This window comes from Labeo rohita, chromosome 7 (assembly GCF_022985175.1).
Source record: "Labeo rohita strain BAU-BD-2019 chromosome 7, IGBB_LRoh.1.0, whole genome shotgun sequence".
NCBI lineage: Eukaryota > Metazoa > Chordata > Actinopteri > Cypriniformes > Cyprinidae > Labeo > Labeo rohita.
The window spans coordinates 40,571,344-40,580,855 of NC_066875.1; the positions used below are offsets into that span (position 1 = coordinate 40,571,344).

Consider the following 9,512-nt stretch of genomic DNA (forward strand, 5'->3'; position numbering starts at 1 on the left):
ATCTACATGGGAAATGGACTACAGAAAACTACAGACTACACAGCTATTCAGGCGCCATGGATGTCAGGACTTCCACTCTTACGCTACATGGTTTTCTGTGTCAACATGTAGCTTGTATGACATGTTACCATCCATGTCGTATGTGTCAACTGTTATGGTTCTGAAAAGAACTATTACACCTAATTAAATCTAGGACAAGACACGGAATAAGATATATGTGCCTGTAACTATTTCAAGTTACATGAATGTAAGATGTGGCTTAATGTTAACAAACATAGGCTATAGAATGGATTTATGGAGGTTTAAATTTGAATAATGTGAGAGTTATTAGAACTCTCAAAGGGGGGACTGAAGGATTACAAATGTAAGAATCTATTTAAAATATGCAGATCCTATGCATATTTGTTATAGGTTCCAATATAACAACATGAACTGAAAAAGTTATTTATATTGTGACAGTCTAAGAGCAGGCAGCCCAGGCCCTGAGACAGTAACCTTTTGTCTTTATGCAGTTCCTGAACATCTGGCAGGTTTTCCCAAGTTAAGTGTGAATTCTAAGCTCAAGGTACAACTGTGCCTTTTGTTTAAGCACCTATGCATTTGAATGACACTTGTATGCTAAATAGATCAAGGCTGGGAAAAATCTTTATCTTTTAGCTGTTTTCCTGTACCACATTTGCATGCTTTGTTTAGACTGATTCCACTTCTATGTACTCCTCCCCCTTTCAAACCTATATACTCTGCTGTGCTGAGATTTTGTTAGACTTTTTGATGACTGCAGAGCTACGCACCGTATCTGAATAAAGACAAACTTCTGCTTCAAGATATCCAAAATGTCTCCTGGTCTCTAAGAAAAAAATTCACAACAGTGGCTAAATGCAGCTAAAGTAAACAGGATAGCTAGTCACCCCACAGAAGAGAGGGCTGGGGTGAGCAGAGCTAATTAGCATTTAAAGAGACATGCAACAAAATGGTTTGTTGTGAAAAGAGCTGATTTTGACAAGGTGAAAAGAGTGTTGTTTTACACTACCATTGAGAAAGTTTAACCAAAGTATGTTATAGACCTTTCATTAAGACCCTAAAGAATCATGTCAGCTTGTGGAAAAGGGGACTAAGCCTTTTGGAGTTAATGAAGAAATAAATGATTTTTGGTGTTGAATGTATATATATATATATGTGTGTGTGTGTGTGTGTGTGTGTGTGTGTATATATATATATATATATATACACATAAAAAATGTTTTTTTTTTTTTTAATTTTGTATGTTTCATGCAAATCAAGTAGAACTACAAGGAATTGCAGGTAAATTCTACCATATTCAAAAGATGTGCGCATGAGACACTCATAGATTTGCTTATCAAATAATGGGAGTTTTGATACTCCCATTGGGAACAACTCCTAACTACCACTTCAACACAAACAAAGTAAAAACCATGTTCTGAATCTTTGAAGAAGTGTTGCAAAGAAATGTTTCTAAAATGTTTAAGCAGTCATTTTGTTTACAGATGTAAACAGAATGACCACAAGCTATAAATACGTTTATATGACTGTTGTTTGTTGCAGAGGTTGGTGTGAAAAAAATAATATATATGTATATATTCTCTTTATCTTCATTTATTGCATTAATTATGTTATTTTTTGTTTATTATTTTTTCTTTGTTTATTTTTTTATTTTGTGTTTTTTTATTTTATTTTTTTATTTGTTTATATATTTAATTAAGTTAAAAACGTACTGTTATCCTATTCAAATTTCTTCTTCTTCTTCTTCTTATAAAACTAAATTTTATAGTGTATCTCCTCCTAGAACTTTTAAGCTACACCCACCAAACTCTGCCCAGACCTTCAGACTGGTCTGACCCGGGTTGCTGTATCTTTTCTTCTGTTTTCGTAAACCAGACTGTCAAAACCACCAAAAAAATCCCATAGACTTACATTGACAGAATGTTCAAATAAGCCAACACTCTTCAAACTACAAACTACAAAATTCAAATCTAAACTCCAAGAATCATTTGAGAGTAAATCCAGCTTCACTTCTATGTACTATTTCTAATCCATTTAGACTCATTCAGACTCATCTAATATTTCTAATCTATTTAAATCATGTTAGCAGTATGCTAATCATGCTAACAACATGCTATTAACATGCTAATTATACTAGCAATATGCTAGTAACATGCTAATCATGCTAGTAACTTGCTAATCACACTAGAATCATGTTAGAATCTTGCTAATCATGCTAGAACCATGCTAAAAACATGATAGAAACATGTTGCAACATGCTAGTAATAGCAATAGCAACCACCTAGCAACACCATAGCAACCACCCTGAGTACCCAAGCAACCGCCTAGCAACACCGTAGCAACCACTCTGGGTACCCTAGCAACCACATAGCAACACCCTAGCAATCACCCTGAATACTCTAGAAACCGTCTAGCAACACCTTAGCAACCTCCCCAGGTACCCTAGCAACCGCATAGTAACACTCTAGAAACCGCCCTGAGTACCCTAGCAACTGCCTAGCAACACCTTAGCAACCACCCTGGATACCCTAGCAACCACCCCAGGTACCCTAGCAACCACCCTGAGTAACCTAGCAACCACATAGCAACACCCTATCTATCTGTTTTTCTAATAGACTGTATTGCCTTCAAAACATTAAGACTTTAATCTTTCATACTATTTTAAACTGAAAACTATTTCAAACTGAAAACTTTTAAAACTTTCTGGCTAGGCTTTTTCAAGCCAACTTAAAGTTTGTCTATGAACTTTACTATCTAGTTATTATTATTATTATTGTTATTATTTTTTCTGATTATTATTTTTGTATATACATGTATATATGTATGTATGGGTATGTATACATATAGAGAGAGAGAGAGAGAGAGAGAGAGAGGAGATTTTTTCCCTGTCTTTGAATATTGTTATGCTTGGCACAAAGAGAAGCCACTCCCACTGATCAACTAGCTGTCTTTGATGATTGTTTGCTAATTATTTAAGAAGACTTGTTTGAACAATTGATGTGTATCCTGAAGAAGGCCGTGTACCCGAAACGCATGAATCTACACTTTAACATTTTTAATGACTTGGCCCGATTAATTAAAGGCTTTTTATCATGATTATTCAGTGCTGTAAATCAACAGAACACGAACAGGCTACAGTATGCTGCTGCTTCACAAAATATTTACTTTTTATTTGCCGCCACCACATTTGTTGACTCAGTTAGGTCTAAGAACAGATTATTCAGATAGAACTATAAATATTTTAGAAAAGAATTTCTTAAGACATTTACACTAGATAATGGAAGCCATTTCATTTAAATAGGTAGAACTTCATTACTTTTTGCACTATTAAAATTCACTAAACAAACCAATACAAAACTATATTTACTAGAAACTATACTAGCTTACACCACATACAAGCCTTACCAATTAATTTAAACACATTCTGAGCTATTCTTCTGACAAACAGCCATGTTACGGTTTTGCTTTGTTCAGGATGTGAAATATTTGTCCATCAGGTTGTGTCCTCCATGTCAGTTTGGTGTTACTCGGCAGTCCCAGGTTCCTCAGCTTTTGCTGCAACTGAAGACAAACAGAACCATCAACCGTTAGAGCTTAAAGTCATCATAAACATGTTTTCATGTGTCATTCAAACATTTACATCACTTAACACAGACCATTGTGTATCATTTTAACACTGACCTGCTGTAAAATGGTGCTGTTGAAATCACTGACATAAAGGTTCAGCGCTGACTGTATGTTTATTCTCAGTATTTGAATCTTCTTTGCTACAAGGATTTAAATGATCAAATCAGTAATTTGCAACAGTAAATACTGTATTGTCTTTATTCTAGGATGAAACAAACACCAGCAAACAAAGAGGTTTTCTTACCAGTGCCACAGACAAATCTGAGTGTCTTTGAACATGACGCATCAGCCCACTGCTCATTTGGCAAAGTCAGTTGCCCACAAAATTCAACTCCCCCGTAATTATTGGGTTCAGATAACATCCAGGCACTGAATACAGAGCTGCTCTGATCTGACCACTTCCAGGTGTCTCTGTATAAACCAATGTAAGCTTCTACCAACTTATTAATGTTGAGCAGCAGCTTTAGTTTTGTGTTCTCATCTTGGTTTCCTATCATAGCCACATCAGTGTGATACAGTCTGCAGTAGTTTAAAGCATCACGCCAATTTTTCTTCTCTTGGATTAAGACAGTTGTATTCATTGTGGCTGTGGGCATATAGTTTATTTAGACATTCTATTTGTTTACTTATGTTAGTCAAGTTGGTAAAGCATATTCACTTACCATTATAGCACAAGACAGAGAGGGACTGTTCACATGTCTGATCATACCAAAATCCTGTATAATAGATCATAGTACAAGCCTCTTTTGATTGATAGCTGTCTGGCTCATGTGCCGCCCAGTTGGTGTATGTCATGTTTTTTTCACCGTTGGACCATCTCCAGCTGTAGCGATCATCATACAATCCTATCCAAAAACTGTTAGTGTAACCTCCGCTCACCAGAGTTTGAACGACTTGGTTGTGTTCCTCCTTGTTGTCAAATGTTGCTAAATCATAGTAGTGTTTTCTGCAGTAATCTTGAGCCTCAGTCCAGTTCTTGAACTCGTCGATGATGTAATAACGCCGAGAAAAGCACCATGGAACACGTATAAATCCTTGAAAAGGATTGTTTATTAGTGATACAGTGAAACTTCTCAGAGTTGTTCAAGTCAATGCAAGGAATTTTTTTTTTTTTTAATTAAATGTAAAACATAAACCTATTTTTATACTTACCTACTAACAATGCTGTGAGAAGCATCCTATGTACAAAATCCATTTTTGTGACAAATATAATAGATTGCGAATAATATTTTTAAATTAAACAACAAACATCAAGTCTCATTCAAATATAATAATGACAATCATGAAAACACGTACGCTGAGCAATAGTAGTAATAATAATATTACTTGAAGTGTCGTTGTTTGCCAGTGTAATGCTTTAACGCCACATTGATAGACTTGCAAATGTTTCTTTTCTATTTGTTTGCCCCTAGAGCCAACCACAGCCCTTGACTCTGACTCTGAACGATCCTCCCCTTCTAAACTAACTTCATCAGACTAGAACATTACCCCACCAAATACAACGATGTTCGATGTAATGTAATTCATTTGTAAAATAAATTACCATCATCAATCTATTTTGACCTGGATATATTTGATTTGACATAGAAGTGATGTGAGAGTCATGTACATTATTTGCTTAACAAAATCAGTTCACGCAGTTCAGTGATTTGATTTGGGCAGTTTGGGGAGTGGGGCTTGCACCAGTCGAATAACTGTATGGGAAAGCTACCTTAAATTTGCTAATGATCTAAAATCTTAGATTTTTTAAAATTATTTTTCAATAGCTGATGTCTGCATAAGACATTCATAGATTTCCTTATCAGATCAATGGCAAATCAGTTTCATTACTTATGCTTGGAACACTGCCTAACTAACACTCTATTGCACCCTGTGGAATAGTTGCGTACGAGAGGGGGATAACAAAGATAAGGAAAATCACTCTGGTTTAAGACCAAACAAGCACACAGATTACATAAGCAAAACTTACATTTATTGAAGAATGTAAGTGAAACATAAACAGCATGTCTTTGGGTTGGCCACAGGCCAAAACAACAAACAAAATTAATCTAGAAAAGAAAAAGTATAAAAATTAAATAACTTAATCAAATCAAGTCAACTTACCTAACACTCTCAAAGCCCAACAGATTTACAAAATAAAAAGGCAGGACACACCCACGCTCTGTTTTTTTCAGTGTGTTTTAATCAAATCAGCGGCGTTTCTCAAAAAGACTCTGCCCTAGTAAAAAAGTGATAGATTTAAAATGCATTTATTTTATACTACAGTTCAAGTCTAACATATTTACTGACATATCGCTTGAGATCCACTGATCCACTCTCCTCCGTTAATGACATAAATATAATATAAATAATATATATAATATATATATAATATACAGAAATAATTAGTAATACTGTCTTATGTAGGCCAGACTGTTAACAGGCTGTAGCATTGGTCTAGATGGCAATATTTGAATCAGGAAATAATATGCAAGTTATGCATTATAAAATGTGTTGCTTTGTTACGGAGGGAACGATACATGAAGCGGGCGATCCACATGCAAGCTTTTATTTACAGACAAAGACAAGGTCAAACACAGGCAGGGGTTGACACCAGCAAACAGATACAAACAGGGCAAGACAAAAGAGTAATCCAGGGACAGGCGAACGTAATCCAAGGGGAGAGGAAAATGGGTAATCCAAACAGTTTAAAATTCAATCGAGGGGCAATCAGAGTCCGAAACAGCAAGGCAATGGGTTAATCCATGATAGGCGAAAAGTCCAGGGCAGGCTGAAGGCAGACAAGACGAGAAAACCAGGCTAGGATCAAGACACGGATGACTGGACTATGAAACAAGACTAACGAAACTCAGGAAATCAAGAAATTGGCTCTGTAGAGTTGCTATCACGAGGAGAGCGATAAATGCAAGACATTACTCGGCAAATGAATAGGCTGTGTTTACACTGCAAATCTTAATGCACAGATCCGATCTTTACATCATATCCGATTTTTTTGGCCCACCTATTTACATTCATTTTAGACATGCCTCGTATCCAATATCCATGTTTACACTAATCTCCAGCATTAAATCATTCCACTGGCTTTCACGACCATGAGCGCAACGACTGAACCTTGAATTCTGGATGGACTTTTGCTTATTCACATTTTCCGAAGTCGGCAAAAGTATACCTGCATGACAGCAAAACCGAAAGCGACTTTTTACTAAAGCACGATATTTCACCCCGTGCTTTAGTAGGGTTACAAGCTCTTTTTTGTTATGTTAATGCTATAGCATACTGTGTCATGTTTATCAAAATCATCTACCCTCCTTGCTGAATGTGTTCGTTCTAAAGTGAAAGTAAAATTGGAAATAATAGCGCGCATACGATAGCCATGCAGGAGTGGTGAAACCAAGTTGACACCTTTGACGAGAAGGAAACGGTACTGAATTTTTTGCGTAAACAAGACTAGCTTTGAGTTTCTGTAAGAGTGCTTTAGCTTTCTTTGTTTAATTATTTGCTGTCCGGTATACTTTTGCCGAGGTGTGTCTCGCAAACGCAGATTATGACGTTTAACGCAATCCGTCGTGGAACAATGACTTAACTTACACTGAGAATCAGATATGCGTGTTTAGACATATACGGATGTCCAGATATCGGATATGTATCTGATTTAAAACCACATTTGGAAACGGCTCAGATCGGATGCGAAAAAAGGGCAGCATTTTCTTTAGTAGTTAGGTGGCAGATATTTGTACTTCAGTACTGTTGTACATTATTAAACAGTATGCAATAACATATTGAGTGTAAATTATCATAAATAAATTCTGTGAGATAAATGCCATTTTATTGGGACAAAAACCTCCCTACTCCTACAGCTAAGCATACCTAATAAAACTATTATTATAGGCATTTTATTTTCATTTTTCAAATATTTACTTCATTTTTATTGAAAATAAATGCCTTTCGGATCTGGCATGTGATGGGAAAAGGAGAAGCACAAGATTGACAAAAGGCGGATTTGAACGCGGGTCGATCTCGTCAAAAGCACACGTTTCGCATCTTTTACTCGATGCGCCACTGATATTATAAGAAAACACATGTCTTTTGCAGTCCTGTTTATGGCAGCCAGGCATTGGTGGGTGGAGATCATGTAGCCTCTCCCAACAAATTGGTCTATTTGTCCTTAGAGGAAGTACACTCTACAATTTCTTTTTAGAGCTGCTTTACAGCGAAATTTAATTCTGTTTGCATAATTTAAATATTTATTTTTATTTATATGTTATTTATATATTATATTACTGTAGTATTTTATTATTTAATATCTTTGAAACAATCAGTACTGTATAGAGCACTATATAAAGGTGACGTCATTTTGACTCACGGTATTTTTTAGATACGCAGCGATAGTTTGTAGTTTACATGTATGTGTATATATGTACATATACAGGTGTTACATTTATAATTACTATTCCGCTCCTCCAGTTTACACATGCATTTGAAGATGAAATGTCACATGAGCAAATTGCATTCTGGGAAACAGTATGCCATGCAGTGTCTTCAGATGCATATATCAAATTTTAGTAAATGTAGCATGTAATCCGGGTATTCCATGCATACAGAAAATTCACATACTATTCACAGTATACACATAGCATACTACAATATAGTAGGAGTTGTATGGTAGTATGCCATTCCGAACACAGCTTCTGTATTGATGTCAGTGTACTTGAGTTAAATTTAGCAGATTCTGGCAAATATAGTAGGTCATCCGGGTATTCCATACATACAGAAAATTTGCATACTATGCACAGTATACATACTGGATACTGCAGAAATAGTAAGAATAGTATGATGGCATGGCATTTCAAACACAGCATTCTGATTAAGTCTTTTCTTTCTCAAACCAGCTCTTAAACCAGGTGCATTACCATAACTTGCTGGACTAGAGTAATTTTCCTAACACCCCTGGGCAACCATTTTATAGCCATGCTGTGTCACACGCACCGGATCACATGAGGTCACGAGGTCCCGGAAGTAATCTCCGTGGGTATATAAACAGGAAGTAAAGGTTGGTTGGCACCAGACATTGAGTTCATGCTGGACTCCGTTGAAGGTCGCCTCATCTCTTGTTTCAACTCTACTCATGTGAGTACCGCTCTTCGGAGCTTTTTGTATATTTGTCTGTGTGCGTGAGAGAACGCGGATTTCCTGGTGGGAATCTCTACTCCTTTGCTGGAACGTTCTCAGATCAATCGCGTGGTTAACCTGCTCGTTCGTGCACATCCGCGTTCGAGCTCTCCGTCACGCAACACAGGGACCTTTCCTCGATCTTTCATTTCCTGTCTTGCCTCCGTGACAGAATGTCTGGTCCCGAGATGGTCCCGGCGGATTTGGAACAGCTGGTGGGAGTGATCCGACAGCAGGCTGTGGAAATTATGAGTCTGCGGCAGGAGCTGGTGAATTTCCGGACGGAGATCACCGCGCTGCGCACCGAGACCGCAGATCTTCGGGCGGAGTGCGCGATCCTCCGTTCGGATCTCACCGCCCTGCAGGCGGACCATGATGACCTGGCCGCTGCTCAGGCTCCTCCCGCCAAACCAATCCGCCAACCTCCCCCTGCCAGTCATCCCAAGATATCGCTTCCGGACAAATGGGATGGGTCCGGAACCAAATGCGATGTTTTTCTCACTAATCTCAGTCTGGTTTTTGAGTTTCAGCCATCACGTTACCCCACTGACCGTAGCAGGATCGCTCTTCTCACCTCACTTCTTACGGGGCAGGCAGCCGAGTGGGCTACGGCGGTTCTGAAGGCCGACGGAGACATCGCGCATTCATATCCTGCATTCACCACCGAACTCAGAACCGTCTTCCAACATCCTGAG

At 37.6% G+C, this 9,512-nt stretch overlaps 1 long non-coding RNA gene across 1 annotated transcript; it reads right to left on the reverse strand.

Moving 5' to 3' along the window:
* Nucleotides 1-3,415: 3,415 nt before the first annotated feature.
* On the reverse strand, nucleotides 3,416-4,015 carry LOC127167858 (uncharacterized). The gene is made up of 3 exons (XR_007828035.1): nucleotides 3,893-4,015; nucleotides 3,703-3,788; nucleotides 3,416-3,582 (listed from the first exon to the last, which is right to left on the reverse strand). It is a non-coding gene; the product is annotated as an uncharacterized LOC127167858 (long non-coding RNA).
* Nucleotides 4,016-9,512: the final 5,497 nt, after the last annotated feature.